Source organism: Chiroxiphia lanceolata, chromosome 7 (genome assembly GCF_009829145.1).
Source record: "Chiroxiphia lanceolata isolate bChiLan1 chromosome 7, bChiLan1.pri, whole genome shotgun sequence".
NCBI classification, from domain to species: Eukaryota; Metazoa; Chordata; class Aves; order Passeriformes; family Pipridae; genus Chiroxiphia; species Chiroxiphia lanceolata.
Genome location: NC_045643.1, coordinates 13,091,258 through 13,103,551, shown reverse-complemented (window position 1 = coordinate 13,103,551; position 12,294 = coordinate 13,091,258).

Sequence of the window (12,294 nt, the reverse complement as noted above, 5' to 3'; positions counted from 1 at the left end):
TTTTTGTAGTTTCTTTATTCTTGAAGTGAAATTTAACTTGGAGCTATCTGCCATAATTTGTTGTGGAAAGAACTCCAGAGAATGCTATGGAATAAGCTAGTACTGTGAAGGTAGACAGTCATAAACAGCTGTTCACAACTGTATGATATCTTGACTCAGTGAAGTTTTTTGTCGACTTCAGTGAAGCCAAGATTCATCCTATTCTGTGCCAGCTGAAGCAATGACACCCTAGGATGGCATTGAAAAAGCACCAGGTACATTTGAAGTGTCTAACTTCATTTTGGCAGCATGAAACCAAGAAGCCCCAACTGCGTGGCAAGCCAGATCCTTGTAGAGCTTACTCTGTAACAGTTTTTTTTCAGAATGTGCGCTTATTAAATGAGGGCAGTGACTGGAAGGATCATAATGTTAAGCAGCTTTCTACTTTATGCAAAATGGTTTGGCATCTCCATAATCACAGACCAATTTAATGCATGCAGAACTGTCTTCAAAGCTGTGTGGAACAATACTTTTAAGAATATCTGATAGATAGAATATTAGAATATCCTGAACAGTAGAATACCTTGTTCTGTAAATTTAGTAGTCATTTGTTGTTTGTAATAGTGCCTGTTTAAACCAGCGTGGTATGTTGCAGGAGCAAGGCACACAGATGTGTCAGTCTGGATCAATAAATGGCTGAAGGGCATAGCCATGTGGTTTCCTGAGGATTTAATAAGCCATAAAATTTTAGGCATGCTTTGCAGTTTTCAATCCATACTTGAAGATTGCTATGTATTATGTGGTTGGCTGAATGAAGTTATTACTGTGCTATCAAATAATGATTAATTAAAGACATAATTGTTCAACCATCTAAACCTGGAGTTTCAAACATGATACTGTAACCAAATTTTAAGTCAGGTGATTGCATCTTTCATGGGAAATATAAGCGATTAACAATATGCTTATAGAGCGTACAATGGAGATCTAGTCCAAATTGGCATATTTTAGACTTACGATGAAATTAATAGCATAGTTTTAGTTCGCTTTGGATTCATTGGAATAATTAGTGTTGTTATTATTATGGTTCTGTGGTTCTGGAAGTCATAATTATTTTCTAGGAGTGCAGAAGCATTTTGGATGAAATGTATTATTGCAGTTTGCATCAGCAATTCTAAACCTAGGCTCATTCTTTGTCAGTGTTCCGCCCTTAAGGAAAACTGAAAAACCATTCTTCCCAAATGCTAGCATTCATAAAAAGGTTTTTAAATATCACACACCCTCAAATATAAAGATACTTTAATGTATTAAAGCTGGTCAGCCTCTCACTTGCTGTGTCATGCTGTTACTGTTGGCACTGGTGCATCTGACAGTGTTGGTTATAGCTTGCTTAGTTATGATTAATATTGTACAAACAAGTTGCAGAATCGAAATACAGCCTTGCTTACTCATGCAGAGAGGTTAGACAGTGTGCTGGCCTGGAGATTGTGCTGTAAGAATTAGCAGCAAAGCTGAAGGCACAGTCCTTGGCATACATGTTGCATCCCTTGTGGATGCAATGCATTTGCATGACTTGCTTTTTATTACACTGAAGTTTTAAGATGAAGAGGGAGGTAGAAGTGAGGCATAAGAACTTAAATATATATTTTAGATTGGAACTAGACAAATGAACATTCAGTTTTCATTCTTTTTTTTAGTGTTTATCTCTGTTTTGTCTAAACCTTAGTTGTCAAAATCCGTCCACTTCCTGTAGTGATTCAGCTCAGATTCCATTATGCTTTCTTCTGGTATTTTGCTTTTGTTTGCTTAATGCATGGATAACACTTCTCTTTACTGCTGCTCATGTTGTCCTTTCAGCCACTGCTAAGAGGGGATTATAACAGAGATTGTGCACTGCTGCTTTTTCAAGGCTAAAGAGAAAAGTTTTAAGGCAGGACATGGCTACTAGCAGATTTTTCCATACACCAAAAGGAGCTCTGTTAAAATTCAGATCTAATGATGAGTAATCAATCAGCTGCCCAAATGATGACAAAAACACTTGTCCTTTTCATTTTATTGAGATTAGACTCCATCTGCATACAATTAAAAATAAACATGTTAGCTTTTTGGTGACAGATATTTTGTTGATTTCTAAATGCGTATAATGCTTTAATTTTCCGGTCTGTTCTAGCAAATTGTCATTTCCTGAGTTATTGGCAATACATGGTAGTTCTGATTGAATCTGAAGTCAGGATAATGTTGGAGTCGAAGTCAGCATATTTTCACCTACCACAATTAGTGACTGGTCATACAGCACTTTCTGTGAATGTAAAGAACTCTTAGGTGTTGAATATTACCAAGAATTATCTTCTGTATTCTTATTTTAGACATTACTGTTCAATGTATTTTTGAAATACATTGATACATGTGTATTTTTGTGAATATACATGTGTATTTGTGTCATGGATAAGCACAATATTTTTTCTTTTTAGAGCTTAAAAGAGAACACTAATGAAATAGTATTTTATGTATTTTTATTTTCAATTATACAGAGACTGTTCACTTTTTCTGTGCTTAGCATATTTCTATTTTCCTCCCTCACACTCCTCCATTTTAAAATAAGAATTTATCTGCAATGCAGAGTTCTCCATCTTTATTTTCTCAGAGTAGGGCGTGATGAGTGTCATTTGGCTATACCATGGATATAGTTTTATGTAATTCTGTAGTTATTGCATATACCTTCATAACTATCTCTGCCTTTTCATGGAAGCTGTGAAGTGGAGCCAAGCATCCCTGTCTGACCCTAGTCCTTCGGTCTTGTTTTATTGCTTACTCCATTCTTCTCAAGCTCCCTAGTGCAGCCAGTGGGTCAGCTCCTCGTTTCCTTTGTTTCATTTAGCTCTACAGTACGTTGGAAAACAAATATTTTTAATTCACAGAAAAAAAAATAGTTGAAACCATTTTCAACCAGTTTTTCCTGTAAGACACTCACATTCTCTTGTGTGTGGGGAAACAACAAAAATCTGGCTTACATTTTGGCAAGTCTTGTGTTCTCACCATCTCTAAGCTTGCAGAACCACAGTAAGGGCTGAGGTTGGCAGGCACCTCTGGTGACCATCTGCTCCAGTCCTTTGCTCACAGCAGACTCAGCTGGAGCAGGCTGCTCAGGGCCATATCCCAGGGAATTTTGAGCATCTCCAAGCATGGACATTCCTCTCTGGTCAACCTGTTCCAGCATCCGACCACCCACTCTGGCACAGTTAAAAAGGTTTTTATCTCTGTGTTTAAACAGAGTTTCCTTTATTTCAATCTGTGCTCAGTACCTCTTGTCCTTCTACCGTGCCCTGCATGTCTGTTCGCTGGCTGGCAGCTGGACTGCTGCTCGTGCTGTGTGTCTCCCGGTGTGCTGGCACGGTCCACAGTGGCTGGGGAGAATAACTGGCACTGAAATCCTTGCCCAGCTGTGCCAGCGGAGATTTTCATGAAGTGAGGAGCCCAGCTCATAAAGGTGAAGGTGACTGTGACAAACAACTGTGCTAATGAGGACCTTTGGTTTTCCTGAGGTTTACCTGGCTTCTGTAGCAAAATGAATCCTCTAAACCAACTTTCTAAGGCTCAATCCTTCTTTTTATCCTACAGGAGTTGGGTTGTTTGGTTTTTTTGTTGGTTTTTTCTTTTTCCCCACTAGATTTTTTGTTCTCTTTTGAATATTTCAAGTTCTATGGGTTTGCTGACTGCAAATCTAAACCTTCATGTTTGTGTGCTACAATTATAAATTTGTTACAAGTCTATACAGTCCTTGTGTATATTCTTTCAATGTTTTTTTTCCTGTTTGCTTTTAGCTCCATTTACTGTTGATTGAGACTTCTGTATTAGTTTACACTGAGACAAATATTTTGTTCTACTTGGCTTAGTGTTAATTTGGTTTGATAAATATATTACAAACATGGTATTCAGGGTAACTTGCTGTGACTTATTTCTTTTGGGCTTGTTTACATTATGAATTTTTATTGTTTTGCTTCTTTCTTTTGTATTGTATTTCTTGCCTGTGTTTGTAAGGAGTTTGTGTTTGGTTTCCCACTGCTGATAATAACATTAAATAGCTTTTGATGAGAAGGGCTGAAGGAACAGGAGTTAAAAGAGCCCTCTTTTGCTGACTTGTGCTGCCATTGCTTTCTCCCAAGCAGGCTAGTGGCATTGTGCAAAGACCCAGGCTGCATAAGTAGTATTTTTATCACTATCTCTCTCTCTACTCTGTAAGATACAGATGTTTAGATTAAAAAATTTTGTAGAACAACTAAAACAGTAACATTAGATAAGCACATTTTGCTATTGCACTCTCTCCTAAATTTTCTATGGAAAAAAACCTGATAGATTTGTATCAGAGAGATGAAGTTACAAATGTGCCTGGTGTGTGAGCTTGCATTGTTTGTGCCTCTTTTTATGCTTCGATTTATCTTTAAGAGGGCATTTTGTTTTCGCTTTCTATTTGTTTGAATACTGTGGTGTGTCTCTGCCATTGGTCTAAGTTCTTTCTCCTAGTCCCTCTTAGATAGGATGAGAGTGCTGTATTTTTTCTTTGTAAATATACTCATTTCTCCTAAGTATTTATGGGGAAAGAATTAACATTTGCCAAATGGTGACTTGCAAATCTGAGCTCCACTGTCATCATTTTGTATTAACTTTCCAAATTCTTTAATTACAACTGAAGCAGTGGGGAAGACATGAGTTTGGAACTCACTCTGAAATTTTACGTGAAGTATTTAAGCTGTGATGGGTTTGAGTTCTTTTTCTCCTTTCTCTTTCTTCAGCACTGTTTTAAAGAGCTATTTTGTGCTTTTAGCAATGTCTTGATAGTCAAAATGCTCAGACTATCAGTGGACTTAAAGGACTGAGTAGTGAAATTCAAGCACAAGTTGACTTGTTTTTAATTTTGATTTTCATGTTTCTAAAACTTGGAAGTGAAGAGGAATATCACTTATATCACAGTCTCAGGTTTATACTTTCAAGGAAAAAAATTTTCTTTCTAAATGACGAATTCCAAAGGTATTTGTATGCTAAGTGTGGATGCTTCAGTGAGGAAAGGTTGTGGTGGTTTGTATTTTTATTTAAAGTAAATATTTAAGCGTAATGCACTTGATGTAAGTGCAGATCACATAGCATCTGAGATGTCAAGAGACCATTTTGTAAGCAGTACATGGGAGAATACTTGCTCTTTTTTGGCCTTTTGTTATTATGTCATTTAAGGCACATAGGATTTTTCTCTTGCAATTGCAAAATGCATATGTCTACTACACTCAAAATTAATGTTAGAAGAAGTAGTAAGGGTCTGGAAACACACTTGGTTAAAAAAAAATGATTATTGCATATGGTGAAATATATGTATATATGAAAGGTCTTTATGGCATTCACTGTGTGATATCAAGGTTTTATCCATTCATATTTGTACATTGTACAAATATTGTACAATGAGCTTATTTGTCAGCTAGGAAGTATCTAGTCAAAAGATGTTGAAACAAATTACGTTGAAATAACTGAGATTTTGGAAAGTTGGATGTAGATCCTGATTTTGCAGTTTGAATAAGTGAATTTAATACATACAAAATAAACTTCAGTGTTGCTATGTCTGTTCCAGTCAAGGGAGGGCAATAGGACATGAATCCAGTAAGTTAGAGCCCAAATCATCTAAGAGCTAGCTTCTGTCATCAGTAAACTTCTGTCAGTTCAAGGGGACCTACTTCTGAGCTGCAACTGAAATCTGTAACATTTTGTGCTGATTCAGAGCCAGAGTGCTGCAGGTATAGCAGAATATTCATCCGCGTGTTTGGGCTGAAATCAGTTGGTGTCAACACAAAAACCTTCAGTGTCAGAAATGAGCTTGGATGAGGTCTCAGACAGCATGTGCCACTCCACTATTCATACCCCAAGAATATTTGTTCATTTTACTTAAATATGTAAATCATTTTGATACAGAGTTATCAATAGTGAAAAAGCTTTACAACTACAGCAAACAGTAATTTCGACATGAGTCCACCTGCCTAACCCAGGAAGGTCAGTCATGCTACAGTTTCTTACCTGCTGCTTCTAATTAAGAATCTATTTAGCTTGCTTTTCTTCAATGGCTTACGTGCTGGATAGTGTAAAATCAAAGGCCGTTTCCTATCATTCTGCCTTGAGCCAAAATGCTAATTCTTCCAGTGTTCTTAACTGGTGTTTTGATAGCATGTGTCACAACACAGGCGACTGCACAGCGAGGCTGCCAGTGTACGTTCTCCCAGCTGTGCAGCTGCCTCAGGCAAGCTAACTATAGCTTTGTTTTTGTGAGTGGTGTGTCAAAGCCATCTATTTATAAACCAAATTAGAAAATGCCTTGGAACTGTAGTTTTTCTTTCAGGCTTCACTTTCAGCTATACAGAAGCTTAGTATTCCATATTCACATATTTGGCTATAAAATTTAAACTTGTCTAAATAATAAAAAATAATATATTAAACAAAACAACCCCCTCCCCTCCATTAACCTATTAAAATTTAGGAATATAGGTATCAGTCATAAAACATTTTAAAATATTTTTATATCTTTACCTGTAAGATGAATCATGAAGGATGTGGAGATGCACTAACCAAATAAAGAAGAGGCATATTTATTTTTTCCGGACTGGAAAAATGAGGTAAAATACTTAAGAGGAACATTTTAAACATGTTCACTAGTTTGGACCTTCTTCAGTTTCAAATCAAGATGCACACTGACTAATGTTAGAGGTTTAACTGGTCTGGATGCTGGTCCAAATATTTGCTAGATATTTATGAAGATCAGGCCCTAGGTAACCTGAAATGAATATTAATAAAAATGCCATTCAACATAAATGGAGATCTTGATCATGTGGAGATAAGCAACCTTCCAGAATCCACAAAAGAAAACAAACCTTCCAATTTGTTCTGATTTTTGGATCAATAAAAGGGCTTAACTTTTATTACTACTTTGTAGGGGCCAGGATAAAGTTGTGGAGTTTAGATCTGGTTTATGTAGGTTGAACTTCACTAACCTCTTGTGGGTAATACTTCAGTTTGTAAGTAGCCAGCCTTTTCTCAGTGGAGCCAATAGTTACCCATGGATAGGTGATGTTAGTAGTCTATGCAAATGGTATTGGAAGTGTTTTCTTTATTAAATAATAGACCTCTCTCACAGATTAATCTCCTATAACTAAACATTTTCTTTTAAATATAAACGGCTCTGTGCCACTTTTAGAACACTCAGATTACTTTGTTTAATTATTAACCAGTTTTTATCATCAGTAGGGGAGTTTTTATAGAAATGAGAACAGGATCTTACTCACTGGTTATTTTTAAAATGTGCCAATGTGAAGCCTTGTACTTGTGACAAGGCTCATGAAGCTTAACAGAGCTGTTGTACAGATTTTAAAGGACTTACAAAAATTAGAGATAGAAAAAATTCTTTTCAGGCATAAAATTCCATCCAGGTTTGGTCCTTACAGCGTATTTGATATTCTGCTTCTGAAATCAGTGGATGTTGAAGCTGCTTAGCAGGTCTTTGTAAGTTTTTATCATATTTCAGGATACAGGTAGTAGGCTGTGCATATTAGTGTCCCCCAGGGATCAGTTCTGTTTATCTTTACTGGTGATTTAGATGAGGAGATTGAGTCCACCATCAGCAAATTTGCAGATGACACTAAGTTAGGGGGGAGTGTCAATCAGCTGGAAGGCAAGAGGACTCTGCAGGGGGACCTGGACAGGCTGGAGAGTTGGGCTGATTCCAATGGGATGAGGTTCAACAAGGCCAAGTGCCGGGTCCTGCACTTTGGCCACAACAACCCCAGGCAGTGCTAGAGGCTGGGCACAGAGTGGCTGGAGAGCAGCCAGGCAGAAAGGGTCCTGGGAGTTTGGATTGACAGGAAGCTGAACATGAGCCAGCAGTGTGCCCAGGTGACCAAGAAGGCCAATGGCATCCTGGCCTGTATCAGGAACAGTGAGGCCAACAGGTCCAGAGAAGTGATTCTTCCCCTGTACTCAGTGCTGGTGAGGCCACACCTGGAGTACTGTGTCCAGTTCTGGGCCCCTCAGTTCAGGAAGGACATTGAGGTGCTGGAGCAGGTCCAGAGAAGAGCAACAAGGCTGGTGAAGGGACTGGAGCACAAGTCCTATGAGGAGAGGCTGAGGGAGCTGGGGTCGTCCAGCCTGGAGAAGAGGAGGCTCAGGGGAGACCTCATCACTCTCTACAACTCCTTGAAAGGAAGTTGTAGCCAGGTGGGGTTGGTCTCTTCTCCCAGGCAGCTATCAGTAAGAAAAGAGGGCATGGCCTTAAGCTGTGCCAGGGGAGGTTTAGGTTAGGTATTAGGAAGAAATTCTTTACAGAGAGGGTAATCAGGCATTGGAATGGGCCGCCCAGGGAAGTGGTGGATTCTCTGTCCCTGGAGGTTTTTAAGATGAGACTGGATGTGGCACTTAGTACCATGGTCTAGTAACCACGATGGTAGTGGATCAAGGGTTGGACTTGATGATCTCAGAGGTCCCTTCCAACCTGGCTGATTCTATGATTCTATGATTGATCCTATGAAGCAAGAGGAAAGCTGGTATTTAAGTCTTAATTTAACGACAGGTATTTAGTGCCTTGACACAGGACAAAGGTTGGCAGAGGCTGTATGTCATCTCTCTCTTCTGCTTCTTCTATTACTTGCATTAGGGGCTGCAGGTAGAGAAGCACTGAGATCCTGTTTTGCTCGACAGGAGGAAGATCCACACGTAGGGGTATAGCTAGTGAATTACTGCCGACTAAATATTTGGAAGTCCTTACTCCCAAGCTCTCCATGATTTACATGGAGGATACCAATGTACCTGCTATCCAGCAATTCCAGATCCTGAGCTAGTGGAGTAGGGTCAGGTGTGGAGAAGTCTCTGTAATGATATCTGCCAGATCCTGAGCAGCTCAGCTTCTGAACAGGAGACATAGGCTCTTCCAGAACTGTAGCTCCATCCTCTTTGGTAGGCAACTGAAAAAAAACCAAGTCTATTTTGCTCCAGACTGGAATGAAACAAAATGCAAGAATATATAAAAATCTGCCAAAAAATGAAATTACCTTTCTGCAGAGTACAGTTTATCTGTTGTTGTAACTTAAAATATTTTGGTGAAGGACGGTGTAACAAATGAGAGTTGAGAGAACGTGGGCCTCTCTTTCTCCAAGCCCTACAGCATTACTTTTTCCAACTAAATGTAGAAGTCTCTGTTTTATATTTCATAAGCCTGTTCCAATTTTCCTATGCAGCAGGTTAATCATGAAACTATTTGCTGAATGAGTATGGATGTCATGAAGGTCATTTGTGAAATCTCTGAGAACTTGCACTACTTGGCCATTTTTAACTACTAGTGTCAGTGTGCTCAAAGTTAAAATTTAAGATTCAGTAACATCACTCTGTGTGTCTTACTATGCTGTGTTGCATTTCTGCTTTTTCTTTTTGCATGATGCAAAACCATATTTTATTTTCAATGGAAAATTACTAAATTTCAAAATTGTGTATGGATATGTGCTTTGTGCTGTTTATATAGCAAAATGCTCTTGTGACATTGGCAAGGCATATTCGGCAGATGGTTGGGAAGAGTCTAATCCTTTCCCTCTTGGCACAAGGAATGCTAATTGTGCCTGGAGCAAAGAGCCTTCTAGATATTCAGCTGCTTTTCCTATTGGGGCAGAAATGTCTGCTGGAGAAGGTAATGGAAAGATCTCCATGTAAATTCCTTGAGGACATCTTTATTGTAAAAAAAAAAAAGGTAAGAAATCTCTACTATCTTCAAATGTCAATTGGAAAAGCAACAGGCCTTCCTGTTAGCCTAATGCAGATCATACCAAGGATTCATGCTGAGTGGAGCTTGGCTTTGGCAGGATAAGTGGGAAGAGATTGCAACTGCTTTCATCAAAACAGTCAGTTTTCAGGGGAGGCAGCAAAGGATATCTCTATCTTCTCCTGACACAGCCATCTGAGACCTGTGAACGTGGTAGGAGGGTTACCAGATGAGCATTTGGCACTTCTTGTCTCATTATTTTAGTTTCATTGAATTGACAATGAAACAGTGAAGCAGAGGAGCCAGAAAGAGACCAGGAAAAACACCAATTGCCTGACACTGGAAAATCACTCAATGAAACCTGAGACATTCCACTATGAAAGCAACCCAGAGAGCTCCTGTCCTCCCAGGTCCTTCCAGAGCTGTTCAGATAGGGAAGACACCCCTAGTGCTGACCCAAAGTCTTGTTTGCAGCTGCCTCAATTCCAACAGCGACATGACAGGAAGCCAAGGAGTGGGAAAGACAAAAGAATACAGTGTTCACTCTAGTGCCTGCTGAGGCCTGGCTGCCCTTACCCAATTGCTACAGCTACTGAGCCCTTCTCTGCCCCTGCCACACCACTCAGCACAGCAGTGAGCGTGAAAGGTGACCTGGCTGCAACAGTGAGTCTGATGTGGGGCTGCTCCTTCCTGATCTGGCTGGCAGCAAGGACTGGGAAAAGGCAGAGAGAAGCTGACTAGCATCTTCACTGGCAGTGAGATTTCCTCCAAAGGAGAGATGGCAGCGGGCCAGAGAAGGAGCTGAGTGCCTGACCCACATACCTACCTGTGAGCATTTGGTGGGGAGCCTTCTGGGCTGTTGGGAGGGAGCCAGTCACCTGAGGGCCTCCTTGTCTTTGTATTTCCAGCAAAGGCCTTCACATCCGAACCCTGCAGCTCTTGGGCGTGACGCTTTAGCACTTTTCCCTGTGTATCCTCGGAGTCTTTCACGCAGGAACTTACTCTGTCAAGCTGAGTCTCACCAAAAAAGCCCCCCCATCCCTGCCCAAGCCTGTCCCCAGAAGGTGGATGCCACATGGCAACCCAGCATTTGGAGTTGCTCTGTGGCAGTAAGCCATCTGGGACAATCTCCCTGCCCACAGGTTACATGGGCAATATTGACCTGTTCTGGCTGGTATGGTGACATTAGCCAAAAAGAAATCCCAAAGGAAGATTGTTATTTACCCAATATCTGTGCTTTTTAGAAGTTGAAGTTGTTACTACCTGCTATTTGCCATCTTAATACTCTAAATATACCAGCTGCTAAAGCTTCTGTGCTGACTCTTTTCACTTGTCACTCGGTCTCATTTCTGCTCACAACCCTACTGGATTAAGCTCTCAGGTCCATTGCTCCTGATCTGTGCCACTGCAGCTGAGGGACCTGCAAGGTGCAGCACCAGGACTGCGGTGGGAGCAGCTGAGAGGTAAATGTGGCATTCCAAGCTGCAATAAAAAACTGGGAAATACGCTATCTGCACACTCGGATAGCGTTCCCCTGCTGTGTGAGCACGTTATTTCCTCAGTGACCTAGTTTTATGAATAAAAAAGTCTTCCCTCTTCATAACTATAGCAACAGAGAAGTTTATTAATGTTTGCCACTATAAAGGAAAGGTTACTGTGTCTTAATTTTACTAGGTTGCTTTAAAACCTATAAGATTTTATGGAAGTTGGATATGGCTTGTGATCAGCTGTCAGTTCTATGTGCACGCTTCTTCGAGAAATGAGTCTGTAGGGATGACTCAGGCTTGGCAACAAAAGATGTTCCCTCAGTAGAAGTTACATCTGAAAATGTGAGACTGTTTCTTCATTGCTCTTTTGGAGAGGAGGGGAGGGGAAGATTGCTAGGATGATGATGAATATTTTAAATTTGAGCTCTCAGTTCAGCTTCATGACAGCTCATATCAGCCAAATTACATTTTCTACCCTGACTAGATAAGCAACTGGATAAGCATATTAGTGCTTCCAGTACAGATTCTAGTTTTGGCTTTTCAACTCATTGCCTTCACACATATGTCTGGTACCAAAAAGGGTTCCAGAAACCTGCATTTAAATGTCACTAGAAGCTTATTAGTATGCTTATCTAAGCCAACACTGAGGGCTCTTACCGTATGCCCACATCTGTAAGGACTTCTCTTGCACTAGAAATTATTAAATACACTTGAAAACCAGAGAGGTACAGGTCCTAGGAGGTAACACTGATCTAGTTGTTGCTCTGCAGTGTAGATTGAGAATGTTGAGTTTAAAACAATTAGGCTCAAGAAAATAGGGTCATTCTTTAGCTATCATAAAACAGGGTGACGTTGTGAACTGTACTGTTGAGTGGCCAAACTTCCTGAACCAGAAATAGAATTGCACAGATTTCTTGTGGTTGTTACTTAGCAAAATAATACAAAAGAGATAATATAATTCTGATTACACTGGTTTTGTTCTAAGAATTTTTAAAAATTTTTTTATTACAGTGACGCCCCTTGTTCCTATCCTTTCAGCTATTGTTATTTCCATCCTAA